General features: G+C 44.6%; 1 protein-coding gene across 1 annotated transcript in view; it reads left to right on the top strand.

Moving 5' to 3' along the window:
- The first annotated feature begins 4,506 nt into the window (after positions 1-4,506).
- LOC126482346 (semaphorin-5A) overlaps positions 4,507-19,052 on the top strand; it is a 666,998-nt gene continuing 652,452 nt past the window's right edge. Inside the window, exon 1 of the mRNA XM_050106427.1 lies at positions 4,507-4,642. The gene's annotated coding sequence lies outside the window, so the exon portion shown is untranslated. The remainder of the gene's footprint in view (positions 4,643-19,052) is intronic.

Genomic DNA, 19,052 nt, shown 5'->3' with positions numbered 1-19,052 from the left:
ATGAAGTTGAACTAATCTTATTCTGAACAAGTCGATGTGAAACAGTAAACTATAAATTACGGTACATTAAATATGTCAACTAAACTTATGGGTTCAGTGTCAAAACCGAAGAAAGAAGAAGCAAACGTTTTGGAGCAAAGTTACTCATGCTGACCCTTTGCCCCTGCTAGTTTGTAGGATCTTTGCCCCGTGGCGTTGACTTCTGATCTTCTGGTATCAGCTGCCGTATATGGTTCAAATGGCTCTGAGCACTATGGGACTTAACTTCTGAGGTCATCAGTCCCCTACAACTTAGAACTACTTAAACCTAACCTAAGGACACCACACACATCCATGCCCGAGGCAGGATTCGAACCTGCGACCGTAGCGGTCGCGCGGTTCCAGACTGTAGCGCCTATAACCGCTCGGCCACTCCGGCCGGCAGCTGCCGTTTATGGCAACTTGTTAAACTAACAAGGAAGTTTAAAGTGAGAGTTAGGTTATGTACGTACATGTGAGATACTGGTAATTCTTTGGGATCCTGTTATAGCAGACAGATAGCTATCAATTGCGTGGCAAACTCTTAGCTCGCAAGTTTCAATAAACTAACTCACCTCATATCTCGAAAGCTTCATAGTGCAAACAAGGAACACAACACACCTGACTCTTATACCATAAAAACCCTAATTTTTATATACAGGGCTGCCACACTACACTCACAAGCAGAAAAAAGCACTAGATTCGGATCGTTGCCCCGTGCGCATTTGCCCCCGCTCTTCGCTCGGACGCTACTGCATTCCCGCGAGAAGTCGGACATTATTCTACATCTACATCTACATTTATACTCCGCAAGCCACCCAAAAATGTGTGGCGGAGGGCATTTTACGTGCCACTGTCATTACCTCCCTTTCCTGTTCCAGTCGCGTATGGTTCGCGGGAAGAACGATTGCCGGAAAGCCTCCGTGCGCGCTCGAATCTCTCTAATTTTACATTCGTGATCTGCTCGGGAGGTATAAGTAGGGGGAAGCAATATATTCGATACCTCATCCAGAAACGCACCCTCTCGAAACCTGGACAGCAAGCTACACCGCGATGCAGAGCGCTTCTCTTGCAGAGTCTGCCACTTGAGTTTGCTAAACATCTCCGTAATGCTATCACGTTTACCAAATAACCCTGTGACGAAACGCGCCGCTCTTCTTTGGATCTTCTCTATCTCCTCTGTCAACCCGACCTGGTACGGATCCCACACTGATGAGCAATACTCAAGTATTTTGTAAGTGTTTTGTAAGCCACCTCCTTTGTTGATGGACTACATTTTCGAAGGACTCTCCCAATGAATCTCAACCTGGCACCCGCCTTACCAACAATTAATTTTATATGATCATTCCACATCAAATCGTTCCGTACGCATACTCCCAGATATTTTATAGAAGTAACTGCTACCAGTGTTTGTTCCGCTATCATATAATCATAGAATAAAGGATCCTTCTTTCTATGTATTCGCAATACATTACATTTTTCTATGTTTAGGGTCAGTTGCCACTCTCTCCACCACGTGCCTATCCGCTACAGATCTTCCTGCATTTCGCTGCAATTTTCTAATGCTGCAACGTCTCTGTATACTACAGCATCATCCGCGAAAAACCGCATGGAACTTCCGACACTATCTACTAGGTTATTTATATATATTGTGAAAAGCAGTGGTCCCCGTAACACTCCATTGCGGCACGCCAGAGGTTACTTTAACGTCTGTAGACGTCTCTCCATTCAGAACAACATGCTGTGTTCTGTTCGCTAAAAACTCTTCAATCCGGCCACACAGGTGGTCTGATATTCCGTAGGCTCTTACTTTGTTTATCAGGCGACAGTGCGGAACTGTATCAAACGCCTTCCGGAAGTCAAGGAAAATGGTATCTACCTGGGAGCCTGTATCTAATATTTTCTGGGTCTCATGAAAAAATAAAGCGAGTTGGGTCTCACACGATCGCTGTTTCCGGAATCCATGTTGCATCCTACAGAGTAGATTCTGGGTTTCCGGAAATGACATGATACGCGAGCAAAAAACATGTTCTAAAATTCTACAACAGACCGATGTCAGAGATATAGGCCTATAGTTTTGCGCATATGCTCGACGACCCTTCTTGTGGGTCTTGATAAATTTTCATCTGTCGCCATAGATTTATTTCAATGTCACAAACACGTCTGAAAGGTAAATATACAGGGTGTTACAAAAACGTACGGCCAAACTTTCAGGAAACATTCCTCACACACAAATAAAGAAAAGATGTTTTGTGGACATGTGTCCGGAAACGCTTAATTTCCATGTTAGAGATCATTTTAGTTCCGTCAGTATGTACTGTACTTCCTCGATTCACCGCCTGTTGGCCCATTTGAAGGAAGGTAATGTTGACTTCGGAGCTTGTGTTGACATGCGACTCATTGCTCTACAGAACTAGCATCAAGCACATCAGTACGTAGCATCAACAGGTTAGTGTTCATCACGATCGTGGTTTTGCAGTCAGTGCAATGTTTACAAATGCGGAGTTGGCAGATGCCCATTTGATGTGTGGATTAGCACGGGGCAATAGCCGTGGCGCGGTACGTTTGTATCGAGACAGATTTCCAGAGCGAAGGTGTCCCGACAGGAAGACGTTCGAAGAAATTGATCGGCGTCTTAGGGAGCACGGAACATTCCAGCCTATGACTCGCTACTGGGGAAGACCTAGAACGACGAGGACACCTGCAATGGACGAGGCAATTCTTAGTGCAGTTGACGATAACCCTAATGTCAGCGTCAGAGAAGTTGCTGCTGTACAAGGTAACGTTGACCACGTCACTGTATGGAGAGTGCTACGGGAGAACCAGTTGTTTCCGTACCGTGTACAGCGTGTGCAGGCACTATCAGCAGCTGATTGGCCTCCACGGGTACACTTCTGCGAATGGTTCATCCAACAATGTGTCAGTCCTCATTTCAGTGCAAATGTTCTCTTTACGGATGAGGCTTCATTCCAACGTGATCAAATTGTAAATTTTCACAATCAACATGTGTGGGCTGACGAGAATCCGCACGCAATTGTGCAATCACGTCACCAACACAGATTTTCTGTGAACGTTTGGGCAATCATTGTTGGTGATGTCTTTATTGGGCCCCATGTTCTTCCACCAACGCTCAATGGAGCACGTTATCATGATTTCATACGGGAGACTCTACCTGTGCTGTTAGAACATGTGCCTTTACAAGTACGACACAACATGTGGTTGATACACGATGGACGACACAACATGTGGTTGATGCACGATGGAGCTCCTGCACATTTCAGTCGAAGTGTTGGTACGCTTCTCAACAACACATTCGGTGACCGATGGATTGGTAGAGGCGGACCAAATCCATGGCCTCCACGCTCTCCTGACCTCAACCCTTTTGACTTCCGTTTATGGAGGCATTTGAAAGCTCTTGTTTACGCAACCCCGGTACCAAATGTAGAGACTCTTCGTGCTCGTATTGTGGACGGCTGTGATACAATACGCCATTCTCCAGGGCTGCATCAGCGCATCAGGAATTCCATGCGACGGAGGGTGGATGCATGTATCCTCGCTAACGGAGGACATTTTGAACATTTCCTGTACGTGATGACTGGGTGTTGTGTGATGTCCTTAGGTTAGTTAGGTTTAAATAGTTCTAAGTTCTAGGGGACTGATGACCATAGCTGTTAAGTCCCATGGTGCTCAGAGCCATTTGAGCCATTTCCTGTAACAAAGTGTTTGAAGTCACGCTGGTACGTTCTGTTGCTGTGTATTTCCATTCCATGATTAATGTGATTTGAAGAGAAGTAATAAAATGAGCTCTAACATGGAAAGTAAGCGTTTCCGGACATATGTCCACATAACATATTTTGTTTCTTTGTGTTTGAGGAATGTTTCCTGAAAGTTTGGCCATACCTTTTTGTAACACCCTGTATATACCTGGTAGGACTATTTACATATTGACATAATCGTCGGTATTGCTTTCATTTCCCAAAAGTTATAAATATTTCAATTTCGGAAAAGAAGCTCTGTATTTCGCCAAGATATCGAAGAAGAAGGTCCCTTACATACTGGTTGTATCGAGTAAGAACTGGAGACGGCGGTTAGAAAGCGGACAGAAATACGAAGAAGGGTGTCCCTTATCTGAGGGATCGCTACCTGGTGAAGGGGCAAGTGTGGCAAATGTCCGGCGTGGCAAATGTCCGTAGTGGCAAATGTCCGGCATTCGTAAATATGACGGTGTGTAAAAGGATTTGGGAGGCAGCCGATGTCTGCTTTGTGGTTAGGGCTGGTATTGTTTGAGGTCCAGGCAGTGACGGCTACCGCGTCCCGAGAGGAACCGGTCGCCGGTCGGGTGCAGGTAAGCCCATGCGTTGCGTCCTTGCGGTCTGTGGAGGGGGCAGGACTGTACAGCTCTGGAGGGGCGGGGAGGAGAGGGGGGGAGTGCAGCTTCAGCCCGCAGAGGCGGTGCTCAAGGCCGCACCCGCAGTCGCTTCGCGCCGTCCGACGCGATCTGATCTGGTTGCTGGTGTTGTGTGTTGTGAGTGCCCGCCGAGCTAGTGTCTGACGCCGAAAGCGACCACTCGAGCGATGCTGCTGCACCCGCCTGCACGCCGCTAAACTACAGCCGCGTCTGCCGGTGAGTGGACACCACCACCAGTGCGTCCGCCCTCGCAAGAGACGCGCTGTTAATTTGTTTATAAGCTAACGGAGGCGTCGGGCCTGTACAATTTTCATCCATTTCACATTTGTCGGTGTTTTCTGATGCAGCAACGCAAGTGTGGCTACTGAGCCACACACGCGCGCCCGCAAAAATGTCTATTGTCACCAGTGAACGAAGCACCGCGTCCTCTTGTAACCAATTTATTAATATACGGTTTGGGGTGAGGCAGGTAATTCACACACCACCCTTGCACCTTGTTTCAAACTCGGAAACAAGATTTATCCTATAGAAAAAAAAACAAAAACAAAATGTCAAATGCGAGCAACATCAGGAGAAACGTGATTCCGGACTGCGCGTGGACGTGCGAGCTTTGTTTACATGTCGCGTTTGCCGACAACTTCGGTCAACTGTTACGGTGTTGTACCACTTTCCGTGTTATTTTATCCATGCTGGACTTGTTGAACTCTGCCCTATTATTTGGTTGACGCAGAACGCAATCAGCTTCAAGTACTTTTTAAAAGAATAATTTTACTGACCGGTTTCAGTCGTTATGCCCATCTTCAGATGGCTACACTTGTTTCATTATAGTTGCCAACAATATGTTCTGTGTTCCTGTGTTGCATAAGAATTTTATGAAGTAAGCGCACTGCTTCATATGCTATGCAGACGACTTGCATAATACAGAATAATATGCTAACGGGCATGCAGATGAAAACATATAAAATGACTCAGTTATGTGCAGTTACATTTCTTCAGGTGAACGCGTTGTAATCTGCATAAACAATCTACACATTTTCTATGTTATTTGCGACTACTGTAGTAATATATACACTTTTTTTTACAGCAAATTCCGATAGGTGTGTGTCTCACAGCACTAGATTACTTGCACTAACTTTTTTTTCGCACTTTTAAAAATACCACCCCTTATCAGTGACATTTCAAGAGCAGGTACGAAGAACTTGGCCTTCTGGTTCTGCGAAAGGCCGACGCTGTTTACATCTGCTGGCGCATAGGCCACCCCCCTCCCTGTTTTGTCAAGTGGGTCGTATTTACATTCGGGCTCACTTTGCTTTCATAACACCCAACATTTTTAGAATGTTGTATCCAAGCGACCTTTCGTACTAGTTACCGTGCAATGTGCAAACGAACAGCTTTCAGACTCTGCCAGAAATGCCGACTAGGTGGTCTGATATTATGTATCTGTTGTGACAGGAATCTCTTGACATTGTAATTTCGTTTCTTTGTTTTGTATTTGTGGAATACATGACAGTAGCAGAAATTAACACATAGTTTGGACGTGAGTAAATTAATTGGAAAGCCTTACTCCTATTGGCGTCCATAGATCTTCTTAATCAAGTATCTCGACTAATATCCCATGAGATATTCCATTTTCAGCAAACCGAAATGTGGCATGTGGTGATCGAACTGGCCACAGAACGGGATGATTGTGCCCAATCTATCTTGCTCATCTCATTCAAGACTTGCATGAAGTTACTTACTTAGCGTGATCATTACATTACATATCAAAACACAAAATCATTTACGCAAACCTTAATTCTCAGCAGCCAAATTTGGCGCTGGTGCGTCTTTGTTAGCAAAAATCAAGTGTTAGTAGATAAAATTATTAGCAGTCTTTTGTGTCTATATCCAGGCATTTCGATGCACAGGCTGATGATATGCAGACAATCTCTTATTGTTCAAATTGGTCTTGATGATATTTACAGCAACGGATGATAAGCATAATAAAATAAAATAGAATCGTTCTAAACTCATCAGTTAAGGAAAGAATGCAAAATCTTGCTACAAGCTGTACATTTGTTAGCATTTTAGTTCAGTTCGTGATTAAACTTTTGCCGGCGTCTTGCAATGTAACTTAAGTGCCATTGCACTTCAGCGCCAATAGAAGAGATTTTAATCTTCTTTGAAGCAGTTCTGCCTCCAACTGAAATGTCTGCCTCCCAAGCTTTAATTTCCTCCAGTTTATTTGGATATCAAAGCGTTTCAGATGAGGTGGATTGAAAAGTTCTGTTTTGTGCATAAGTTAAAACAAGTACGCCTGTTACGGCGCACTACTCTGTTCTTAGTTCGTTGGATCATAATTTCCCCAAATATCTGGTACAGTGTTTCATAGTTTTGAAGGAAAGGGTTAAGTACATGATTATGAGGTGATGAATTCAGCCAATTGTTTGCTGTTCGTGACTTTATGACCATCGTAGGATAAAACTGTATTATTTATTTCTATTCAAAAAAAATCTCTTAACAAAATAGTCAACATTATACGTTGCAACTTAACTTGTATCAAAAAATTGCTTTCAAAAATATTATTTGATTTGTTCGGGGAAAGGGGGGGGGGATGGATGTTGTCTACATACAAAAGGAGACATAACACACTGAGTTATAGAAATGTTATATGTAACTGAATTTGAAATGGTATAAATTTGTTGGTATATTCAGTTAAGATGCTCTTGGCACATGGTATTGAAAGCTATGTTTGGTAACGACCGGAAACAAGTGAATATCGGTCCGTAGTCACACACCTATAGACTACTCCACCGTAACACTTCTAACAGTGAATCAATAATATGTATCGTTCTTCAACGAAGTAAGCCGCGAGTAACGAAATGAATTTCGTAGGATCATGGGTGCAGCTTGCATGGGAGTATCGTTGCAGATCCGCCCAAACTGCGAGCGTCTTTTAAACCCGGCCTTGGCGAAGCTAGCCTGTCGGCGCGCCACCTGCACATGTGTTTAAATCTCCGAAGGCGGAGCCAGATGCGCCACATGGCCACGCACGGATTTTGGTCACCCTTCGCGGTCGGCAAAAAAGACGAAGACGGCGGGAGAGGCCCTGCGTCCCTCGCCGCGTGCTGACCAAACCAGAGCCAGCATCAGCTCAGTGACACGGTTCCTTGGATCGCGCGTTCAAAACAGGGCCGACACTCGGGCACTTTTCACAGTATCTCTAGCGATCCTGTGTGAATGAAGCAGACAATCAAGATGTGCACACATTCAGATACAGTTTAAATATCTGCACAATAACATTCTGCCAACTGGCAGTCATTTGATGGATTAAAACACCCTTTATTTTGCTCTGTTGTCAAATAATGGCACTGTTAGAGACCCGTCGCATTTGTGTTTGCTTTATTGAAAACTTGCCGTTAATGGTATTGGATTTACCAATACATAAATAGGTGACTTGTACATTTTTCGCAGAGCACATGATACTTTAGTTTATAGATGTTTAGCCCTAAGATGAACAGAGCTGCACAACACCAAAAGTATGGTGATTATGGTTGAGCTGAAAACTCGAGTGAGAATGAAATGACTGCTTATCCGACATTGGTGTAAGTTTCATTCTGCATCAAACTTGTAGCGCAGCTGTCATTGTTACACTTGTGAAGCTAAAATCTCTATTTGTCCCTGGGCAACTCACATACAAACCAACGCGCCATGTCGTTTTAATAAAAGCATGCTAGCCGTCTGACGATGAATGAGTAAATTATAAACGGGGAACGGTACTTTTTCAATAAACTAAAACAAACACAAAGTCAACGTTTATATCCACTACCAGTAAGATATTGAAGCAGATATATTTTCGTTTATCGGTTATGTACTTATTCTTTAAAATATATTCTTATTTATTTAAAGAATTATTATTTAAAGAAATCTTGTTTGGTTTATAATGTATGTTTAGAACAGGAAGTTATTTAGATCTCTCGTTACATATTAGTTAAAGAGCATTGCTCTAAGCACTATGGGACTTAACATCTGAGGTCATCAGTCCGCTAGACTTAGAACTAATTAAACCTAACTAACCTAAGGATGTCACACACATCCATGCCCGGGGCAGGATTCGAACCTGCGACCATAGCAGCAGCGCGGTTCCGGACTGAAGCGCCTAGAACAGCTCGGCCACAGCGGCCGGCTTTAGTTAATAATCGACGATTTCTGTAGGTAACTAAATAGTTCAAAATGTCATAAGTCATCGAACTGTTTTCAGTCAAGTCTCATGGTTCCTCAGCCACGACGCTAGAAAAACGTAGTGCAGCTGCAATCGAAAAAGTCAGGTTTATCCATACTCGTAGAATGATCGGAGTCTGCGTGGAAGTACAGCTCTTCGATGAAATTTGCATGCTAGCTTCCGGCAGGAGTAGGATTTCATATATTAGAAACGAGATAATAATTATTCCCAAAGAATTAATGACCGTGAGTGCACGTTCTACGCGTCCAGTATCATAGACCGGAACAGTCTGTTGGCATACTCAATTTCCACAGTGATGAATCTGTATCTTGTTAAAGAAAACTGTATCATACCTTTTCCAATCGACAAACGTGTTCTACAACTCCTTTTACATTGGCTCAAAGACGGAAAATAAACATCTGACACCATTCGCGTCGGTGACCAACAATGCTTTTCTCGCACAAAATGAGACTAATCACAATTCACGTACTCTTCGCTCCAAGCTCAAGACAAAAGTGTTTTTTTTTTTTTTTTTACTTTACGTTAACTTGATGAATAATGATAAACTCCACAAAATAGAGCTACATCCAAAGAGCGTCTAATCTTGCAGTCAAGACTTGAGTCAAGTTAATACTCTTGTGTTACAACTGACCTAAACTTTATCACAGAATAAAAGAGTTATTGCCCCTGCAGACAGATGGCAGGGAGGTTTGCCAATAAATAATATGTTGTGTTTTACGTTTTCCGATATCTGGTTGCTTCTGTACGCTATAACCATCCTGCGTCCCGTTATTATGCTTTCATTACTGCGAAGTCTCGTCTGTGAAGCCATATTTTCAAATCATTCTACGAAATAAATATCAAGGGTAACATAAATAAATATAGAACAACCATTGGCTGTTCAGTCGAAAGCATGACGTGTTATCACAGTGCTAATTGTCTCTTCAAGCTGTGTCAAAATGTCAACCGTTTAAGTTGAAAAGGCCACATTCGTAAGGGGATTGCTCATTAATTGAGAGAACATGACATTTAGTCGCTCATTGGAACTAGCATCTCTTTTGATAAAATGGGTTGTCATTATCGACTTTAATATTAGATTTCCAGATTGAGCATAATGGTACTGTACATATCGTTCCATGTGATGTGGGCATTCCTGGTCAGTTTAAATCGATGACAGAAGTGATAGAACAAAGTTTCTGCATGCGTCGTAGAGTCAACATTTTTATCTAATAAAGAGTCGAAGGAGTGAAAGAATAGCAGTAGTAGAGAAGACAGGCTTGTTGCCTATCCCCCTTGTATTCAGTACGTACATTCAGCAGTCAGTAAAGGAAGCAAAGAAGTATAGAAAGTATCGAGGGAAAATAAATAAAAATTTAAAGGTTTACAGGTGACGTAATTCTGTCGGAAACGTCAAAGAACTCATGAAGCTATTCAGCTTATCGCACAACGGCAAGAACAGTGACACATCTCAAAAATGCAATGCCTGAGAAAAGTCGACTTAAAGAATAGTATACAACTTATGCTGAAGTCGTATAAGCTTCCTCAGGCAAATATTTTTGGCAGTAAATTCCATTATATGTTTTGCAATAGTTTTCGTAGTCGGTTTTTTCTCAAGTGTTGCATTTTTGAGTCGTGTTACTGTTCTAGCCGGGGGCGTGATATTTGGATTAAGGCCACTGGGATGCAAGAGGCATTGTAATTGCAGGAGAAAGGAGAAAGACAGTAAAATTCGCGTGTGATCAAGCAGTGCTGGCGCTATCAGAAGAGGAGCTACAGAAGATGTTGAAGAATACTGCAAGGGCAAGTAGTATGGAATGAAGATAAATATAGAAAAGACTAAAGTGATGAGAGTAGGCGAGAAGGAAGCTCCATTTAACACATTCCTAGACGGAATAATGACATACCAGGAAACTGCACAGAAGAAATAAGAGAGAATTTGAAAAGGTAAAGCAGAAGGTGAAGACATTACTGACATCTAGAACAATTCCGTTGGGGCTGAGAAAGAAGATTTACTAAATTTTGGGTGTTGAGTGTATTGTTATGTCATGGACACTTAAAAAGAAAGAGGAAGTGTATTTAAAAACTTCTGAAATGTGAATGTGGAAAAGAATGTTAGCTGAAGTGGACTGACAGACATAAGAATCAAGAAGTAGTGAGGAAAACACGGGAATTACTGGAAATGATCTGAAAGAGTAAAAAAATCTTGCCTGGAACATACGTTGCGTAGGAATGGTCTGGAACAAGGACATGTAGAGGGAAAGGTGGAAGGAATGACAGGAAGGTGTAGGAAGAGAATTGGAATGGTGGATGGCATTAGAAGGGGACGAACATACAAACAGATGAAGCAAAATGCTCTAAACAGGACACCCTGGAAAGCTTCCAATTGAAACCTGTCATAAGATAGATACACCAAAGAAGAAGTAGTACAGGTCACTTGTAAGAACACGACACAGTACATCTGTGTTAAATTTTATGCAGATACACGCAGGAAGACTGCGTTAATAACGGCGTTAGCGTAGAGAGAAATCAAGTACAACGACCCCGCTGTGTTATAATGTGTCCGTCGCTGCCGCAAATGGAAAAAAACGTACGTACGCAATTTTTTTTTGCCGTTTATCTTTATCCGATAAGAGCCCCTTAACAGAAAGAGAAATAACGCGACCGATGCCTTGCTGTTATCTCCCCTCTCGCGATAACTGTAAGACGATACTGTTTAAATAAAAACGAGAACAACTTTCTTAAGCGAGGCCGGTAATGATCCTTTGCCTAACCGTAACATGTCACAGATAATGACGTGTTGTGATTCACGTCGTAGCGTAGTAGTTTCGTTTTCGCGGGGTTCTTTTCGGTTCGAAAATGCTCACATTGTGCGCTTACTAAAAGCTAATGCTAGCGGTACTGCTACCGGTATCCTGCCTGTCAGTTAGTTTCATGTCCCGTGGATCATTTTTTACGATTGATCGTTATTACACTACTGGCCATTAAAATTGCTACACCAAGAAGAAATGCAGATGATAAACGGGTATTCATTGCACAAATATATTATACTAGAACTGACATGTGATTACATTTTCACTAAATTTGGGTGCATAGATCCTGAGAAATCAGTACCCAGAACAACCACCTCTGGCCGTAATAAAGGCCTTGATACGCCCGGGCATTGAGTCAAACAGAGCTTGGATGGCATGTACAGGTACAGCTGCCCATGCAGCTTCAACACGATACCACAGTTCATCAAGAGCAGTGACTGACGTATTGTGACGAGCCAGTTGCTCGGCCACCATTGACCAGACGTTTTCAGTTGGTGAGAGATCTGCAGAATGTGCTGGCCAGGGCAGCAGTCGAACATTTTCTGTATCCAGAAAGGCCCGTACAGGACCAGCAACATGCGGTCGTGCATTATCCTGCTGAAATGTAGGGTTTCGCAGGGATCGAATGAAGGGTAGAGCCACGGGTCGTAACGCATCTGAAATGTAACGTCCACTGTTCAAATTGCCATCAATGCAAACAAGAGGTGACCGAGACGTATAACCAGTGGCACCCCATAGCATCACGCCGGGTGATACGCCAGTATGGCGATGACGAATACACGCTTCCAATGTGCGTTCCCCGCGATGTCGCCAAACACGGATGCGACCATCATCATGCTGTAAACAGAACCCGGCTTCATCCGAAAAAATGGCATTTTGCCATTCGTGCACCCAGGTTCGTCGTTGAGTACACCATCGCAGGCGCTCCTGTCTGTGATGCAGCGTCAAGGGTAACCGCAGCCACGGTCTCCGAGCTGATAGTCCATGCTACTGCAAACGTCGTCGAACTGTTCGTGCAGGTTGTTGTCTTGCAAACGTCCCCATCTGTTGACTCATGGATCGAGACGTGGCTGCACGATCCGTTACAGCCATGCGGATAAGATGCCTGTCATCTCGACTGCTAGTGATACGAGGCCGTTGGGATCCAGCAAGGCGTTCCGTATTACCCTCCTGAATCCACCGATTCCATATTCTGCTAACAGTCATTGGATCTCCACCAACGCGAGCAGCAGTGACGCGATACGATAAACCGCAATCGCGATAGGCCACAATCCGACCTTTATCAAAGTCGGAAACGTGATGGTACGCATTTCTCCTCTTTACACGAGGCATCACAACAGCGTTTCACCAGGCAACGCCGGTCAACTGCTGTTTGTGTATGAGAAATCGGTTGGAAACTTTCCTCATGTCAGCACGTTGTAGGTGTCGCCACCGGCGCCAACCTTGTGTGAATGCTCTGAAAAGCTAATCATTTGCATATCACAGCATCTTCTTCCTGTCGGTTAAATTTCGCGTCTGTAGCACGTCATCTTCGTGGTGTAGCAATTTTAATGGCCAATAGTGTGTGTGGAACGAGTCATGGCTACAGGCTGACTATTATATGCGTCCAGTCACACTAATGTGACCATCGCGAATGTTCAAGATCAACGTCCGACAACCACTCACACACGGCGGGTGGCAGCACTAGCAGTGGAGGGTATGTAGTGGGGGGTGAGTACCGGATTTGGGAGAGGGGGGCAGGAACAATGCAGGCGTTGTAATGCGGAAACGTAGCGAATTATCTGACGTCCAAAAAGGCATGGTCATTGGCTTACGGGTCAAGGGTGGAAGCGTTCCCGAAACAGCTAAATTTAAAAACTATTCTCGTGCCGCCGTACTTAAAGCATACAGTGCATGGCAAAGTGGCGCTGTCGAAAACTGGAGCTGAGGTGCACCATTGGTCGCAGCATGAACGACGGCTGCGGAGATATGTACGGGCGAAGAGACGTGCAACTGTTGAGGGCAACTGGCCGCCAAGATGAACAAAGAGGCTACGAACAGTGTCTCCTCGAATACTGTTCAGCGAACAGGCGCCTAGTTCACGCACCCATGCTGACTGCTGTTCATCGGTGACGAAGGTTGGAATTTGTACGCCAATAGCGCAACTCGACGTCCACTGACTGGCGACATGTGGCCCCTCCAGATGAATCATGTTGTGTGTTCCATTGGACAGAAGGCAGCTGGCATGTACGGCCCTGCAACTATACTCGCAAGTGTCCAGGGCGGAGGAGGGTGTTTTAGTCTGGGGAGTGCTTTCATGGCATTCCCAGAGTGAGCTCGTCATTCTGGAAGCCACAATGGATAACACAAGTATGCAACTATAGTTGGGGACCACGTCCACTCCTACAGGCAGTTTGTTTTTTCTTGGCACGACGGCATCTACCAGCAGGACAATGCAACGTTTCAGCTCACAGTGTACGTGCGTGGTTCAAAGAACACAAGGGTGATTTAGCTGTATGTGTATATGTATGTATGTATGTATCAAACCGGGGACCTAGAAACGACGGAGAGCCATAGCCCTCAGTGGTTCACAATGCCACAACAGGCCACAGCAGTCCACCCACCCCACTGCCGCCCCGCACCGAACCCAGGGATACTGTGCCGTTCGGCCCCCAGTGAACCGCTCCGGTAACGTCTCATACCAGACGAATGTAACCCCAAATGTTTGCGTGGTACAGTAATGGTGGTGTATGTGTACGTGGAAAGGTGTTTGTGCAGCAATCGCCGACACAGTGTAACTGAGGCGGAATAAGGGGAACCAGCCTGCATTCACCGAGGTAGATGAAAAACCGCCTTAAAAACCATCCACACCGGACGTCGACATAAATCCGCCGGGCGGATTCGTGGCAGGCACCGGCACGCCTTACCGATCGGGAAGCAGTGTGTTAGACCGTGCGGGTGATTTAACAGTACCCGTCTTTCCACTAAACTCTCCGGATTTAGAGCTAGTCGAGAGTCTGTGGGACCATCTCGATCGGGCTGTTGCGCCAAGGATTCTCAGGCGAGAAACCAAGTGCAGCTGGCCACAGTATTGCATTCGGCGTGTTTCCACATCCTGTCGGTACCTTCCAGATCTTCACTCTTTTCCTGCTCTGTGAAATATAGTTATTCTTGCTTTTGACAGGCGGTCACTTTAATGTCACTGGACAGTGTTTTATGAAAGTAAGGATCTTATAGGTTCCAACAAGAGCAGTTTTGGTTCTGTTGATTTGTTTACTGGGGAGGTCTCATATTTTGCCTCGCGGGGTAGCCATGCGGTCTACGGGCGCCTCGCCACAGTTCGCGCGGTTACCCCGTCGGAGGTTCGAGTCCTTCCTCGGGCGTGTGTGTGTGTGTGTGTTATCCTTAGCGTAAGTTAGGTTAAGTAGTGTGTAAGCCTAGGGACCGATGACCACAGCAGTTTGCTCCCATAGGACCTTACCACAAAAAATTCTCATTGTTATATGACATGACTAAGTACTTGTTCCAAGACCGTTGAATCAACTTAAGATGTACGTGATCCAAACTGCGTAACGGAAGAAAACTTGCGGTTTTGACGATCATTGTTTCAAAAGTGTATCTCGGTCAGTTTCTTCCTCAGGTCAAATCGCGAAACATCTAAAATTTTCTGATCGACATTTTTGCCCGTGTACTGTGTTTCAAGGCATTGGGTTCGGGGCTGCACGAAGGAGCAGTTTGCACGTGATGGCTGAAATCGCCTTCCGGCAACGGTGCACGGACACGATCGGTCTGATTGGTCTTTCCCAAGGCCTGCGATATTGCGCGTGAAATCGCGAGAAGGGCGTCAGCGCTGCATGACGACGGCGGAGTAGAGAGCAAGCGAGGCGATCGGTATCGGCTGCGGCGTCAGGATCTACAGGGCACTGGGCCAGATAATACAATATAACACTCCCTCCCTGTGTAGCAGCTTTGCACTGGGCACTAGAGTAGGCGTATCACCAGAGGCCGAGCATGCGTTGTCGTTTTTGCTATGGTCTTCAGTCCGAAGACTGGTCTGATACGGCTCTCCCTTGTAACGTCTACCGTGGAAAACGGTTGAGCATGTCCATTACACTCTTACTGAACCTAAAAGATTTAGCTAATTTTACGACTAGCTCTTTACTATTGTGTACGCCTATTTGACATCCCAAATAAGTGAAGGACGACACTGGATCTAAAATCATATTATCCACAATGATTTTGGTTCAAATGGCTCTGAGCACTATGGGACTTAACTTCTGAGGTCATCAGTCCCCTAGAACTTAGAACTACTTAAACCTAACTAACCTAAGGACATCACACACATCCATGCCCGAGGCAGGATTCGAACCTGCGACCGTAGTGGTCGCGCGGTTCCAGACTGTAGCGCCTAGAACAGCTCGGCCACCCCGGCCGGCCAATGATTTTGGATCGAGCCAGATCTTTGCCCCAGAAAGCCGTCACTTTAGCCTTGTTTTTGGAAATCTCAACATCCCATTGTTTACAAAAACGGCCAATCGCTTCATGAGAAAATATTTGCAGTTTCCTGTGGTACCATGATTGTACCCAGGCGTGCATCTCTTCCTCCAAAGCAAACGACTATGAATCCATTTCTTCAGGCCTCCAAAAATATGGAAGTCGGATGAAGTGTGATTGTGACTGTACGGAGAGTGTGTAAGGGCTTCCCAGCGAAACTTTTGGAGCAGAGTGGAAACTATTGTGAAAATTCGTGGTGAACCTCCAGCTGTCCTTTATTTTGCACAATGCGCTTCGCTACTAAACTCCGCCCGAACAAACCATGGAGGTCCAATGGTACCGACTGGCTGCCGTGTCTTCCTCCGTCCGCAAGCGTCACTGGATGCGTATATGGAGGGGCATGTGGTTCTCCCGGCCGCATGTCAGTTTACGAGACTGGAGCCGCTACTTCTCAATCAAGTAGCTCCTCAGTTCGCCTCACAAGGGTTGTGTGCAGCCCGCAGGACAAAAGCTCTCGGCAGACCGGATGGTCACCCATCCAAGTGCTAGCCCAGCCTGACAGTGCTTAACTTCGCTACTAGTTTCGGCCAAATGACCATTATCTAGCATAAGCTGCCATGAACAGCTGGAAAGTTGTACCATAATAAGAGTAATTTGCTCTTTTGAGCCCGCCATAGTAGTACATAACTTTTTACAATAAAAGCTGTGTACAAGAGATTCCATAAACAAGCAAAGTTCACGGCGACAACTAGCCACACACTCAAAACTGTAAAAAAAAAAAAAAAAAAAAAATTGTGTTACAATGGTAGGCCCAAAAGAGCAAATTACTCTTATTATGGTAAAAGTTTCCATCTGTTCATACGAAGCAATGCTTGATAATGGTCATTTGACTGAAACTTGTAGTGAAGCGCGTTGTGCAAAATAAAGGACAGCTGAAGATTCACTAAGAATTTTAACAGTTATTTGGCGGCTGCACCTGCAAACATGCATAATAATAGTCGAAACAGCCTGCCAACAAAATGCCCGCTCACATGTTGCCAAGATTGCTTCGGGTATGCTGTAGAAGTCTCGCTGGGAAGACTTCACACATTCTCCATACATCCCAATCTCTCCCCCTGCGATTTCCATATTTTTGGAGCCCTGAAGAAATACACTCGTGGCCGTCAATTTGCTTCGGATGAAGAGTCGCCAACCTGAGTACAGTCATGGTTCTCTAGGCAACCGCAAACATTTTTCCTTGAAGGTGTTGGCCACCTTGTCTCACGGTGAGATAAATGTACAGTATTGATAGTTGTGAAAATTACTTTTGAAATAATAAACAGTTTATTTTGTTTTTTCCTGTCTCGTTTTCATTTGAAATGAAATGAAGTGATCGTATGGCATTGATGGTTGGGCGTTTCCACCGGGGGAATTCAGCCACCGAGCTGCAAGTCTTTCTAGTTGATGCCATGTTGGGTGACTCGTGTGTCGATGATGATGAAATGATGAGGAGTAAAACACAGCACCCAGACCTCAAAGTGAAGAAAATCTCTGACCAGTCAGGAATTGAGCAAGTGATCTACACAAGTTGCTGTGGATCACTAATAACGGCTCTTCTAGTGCCTCTCTTCATACTGCGTGGTTTCTTCTACTGTCCGGCCGAGGCTGGCGGGAGCGGCGCTTATATTCTGTTCGTACAGGGGCCGCTCCTATGCGGTGTCGTCCTAGTCAGCATTCTATTGGCTGACGTCGTATCGCAGCCTTCTCTGCTCTTGCGTTCTTCATTTTCGTGTCCGCGTTTGTCGGTACGACGGAACAGATGTCAAGAGCTGGAGTTTCTCTCCTGCTGCATTATTTGTAATGAGTCTTCGTACACTTTGAGAAGTACAAATTAAGTGAATCTTCGGTTCACCGTGATAACTTGTTAACTAATCATTTCCGCTCCTATCCATCTTTCCTACAATGACATTTGCTGCACCACTCTTTAGCCCACCCCTCGTTATCATTGTCTATGAAGTCGTACACAACATTCCTCTATTTATTCAAATTTTTCCTGTTCTTGTTTCACAAGTATGTATTATAATTTTTTGATAGGCATCTTATGGCCTTTACTAATTCGCTAGGATATCCATTGCTTTCGATTACAGTCCAAGTTTGTGTCTGTTCTCTTTGTCATATAATTTGACTAAATCTCTAAATGCTATACGTGTTTGTAATTCTCATATTTTTTCTGTTACCTGTCTCAGAGTAAATACACTGTTTGTGATTGTTCTTCCTTTTCTAAATCCAGTTTGTTCTTCACTAACGAGAATTTCCGCAAACGTTTTAAGTCTGTTATTTATTATTCTTACATAAAACTTATATACTGAGCTGAGAATAAGTTTTATAATCTTTTTTACAGTCAATAAATCTTACAATCTTTCCGTGCACTATCTTGAACAGAGATATTACTTCTGCTGTTTTACATGACTGAGATACCTTACTTGTCGGCCAGCAATGGTTGAAATGGTTCAAATGGCTCTGATCACTATGGGACTTAACTTCTGAGGTCATCAGTCCCCTAGAACTTAGAACTACTTAAACCTAACTAACCTAAGGACATCACACACATCCATGCCCGAGGCAGGATTCGAACCTGCGACCGTAGCGGTTGCGCGGTTCCAGACTGGAGCGCCTAGAACCGCTCGGCCCCGAAGGCCGGCGCTCTTCGCTGGAGTCGGCCGAGGTGACCGAGTGGTTCTAGGCACTTCAGTCCGGAGTCGCGCGACTGCTACAGTCGCAGGTTCGAATCCTGTCTCGGGCATGGATGTGTGTGATGTCCTTAGGTTATTTAGGTTTAAGTAGTTCTAAGTTCTAGGGGATTGATGACCTCAGAAGTTAAGTCCCATAGTGATCAGAGCCATTTGAACCATTTTTTTTTCTTTGCTGGATCTTCCCTGTATCCTCTATTAAACCAAACAGGTAAGACTCCTAGTGTAATCATCAATATTCGAGAGACGGTGTTACAAATGTTTTGTAAGGCACTTCTTTGTGGATGAAGTACATTTCCTTGAGATTCTTCCAGTGACTGTCAGCGCGGCAGCTGCTGTACCCGTGAAACGAAGCATTTGGCTGCAGTATCTCTAGACACATGTGTCGGTGCACTTTTGAGGAGAAGTTTAGA

Source organism: Schistocerca serialis, chromosome 5 (assembly GCF_023864345.2).
Source record: "Schistocerca serialis cubense isolate TAMUIC-IGC-003099 chromosome 5, iqSchSeri2.2, whole genome shotgun sequence".
NCBI lineage: Eukaryota > Metazoa > Arthropoda > Insecta > Orthoptera > Acrididae > Schistocerca > Schistocerca serialis.
Note: the sequence above shows the minus strand (reverse complement) of the source record. Positions and strands in the feature narration are given on the sequence as shown.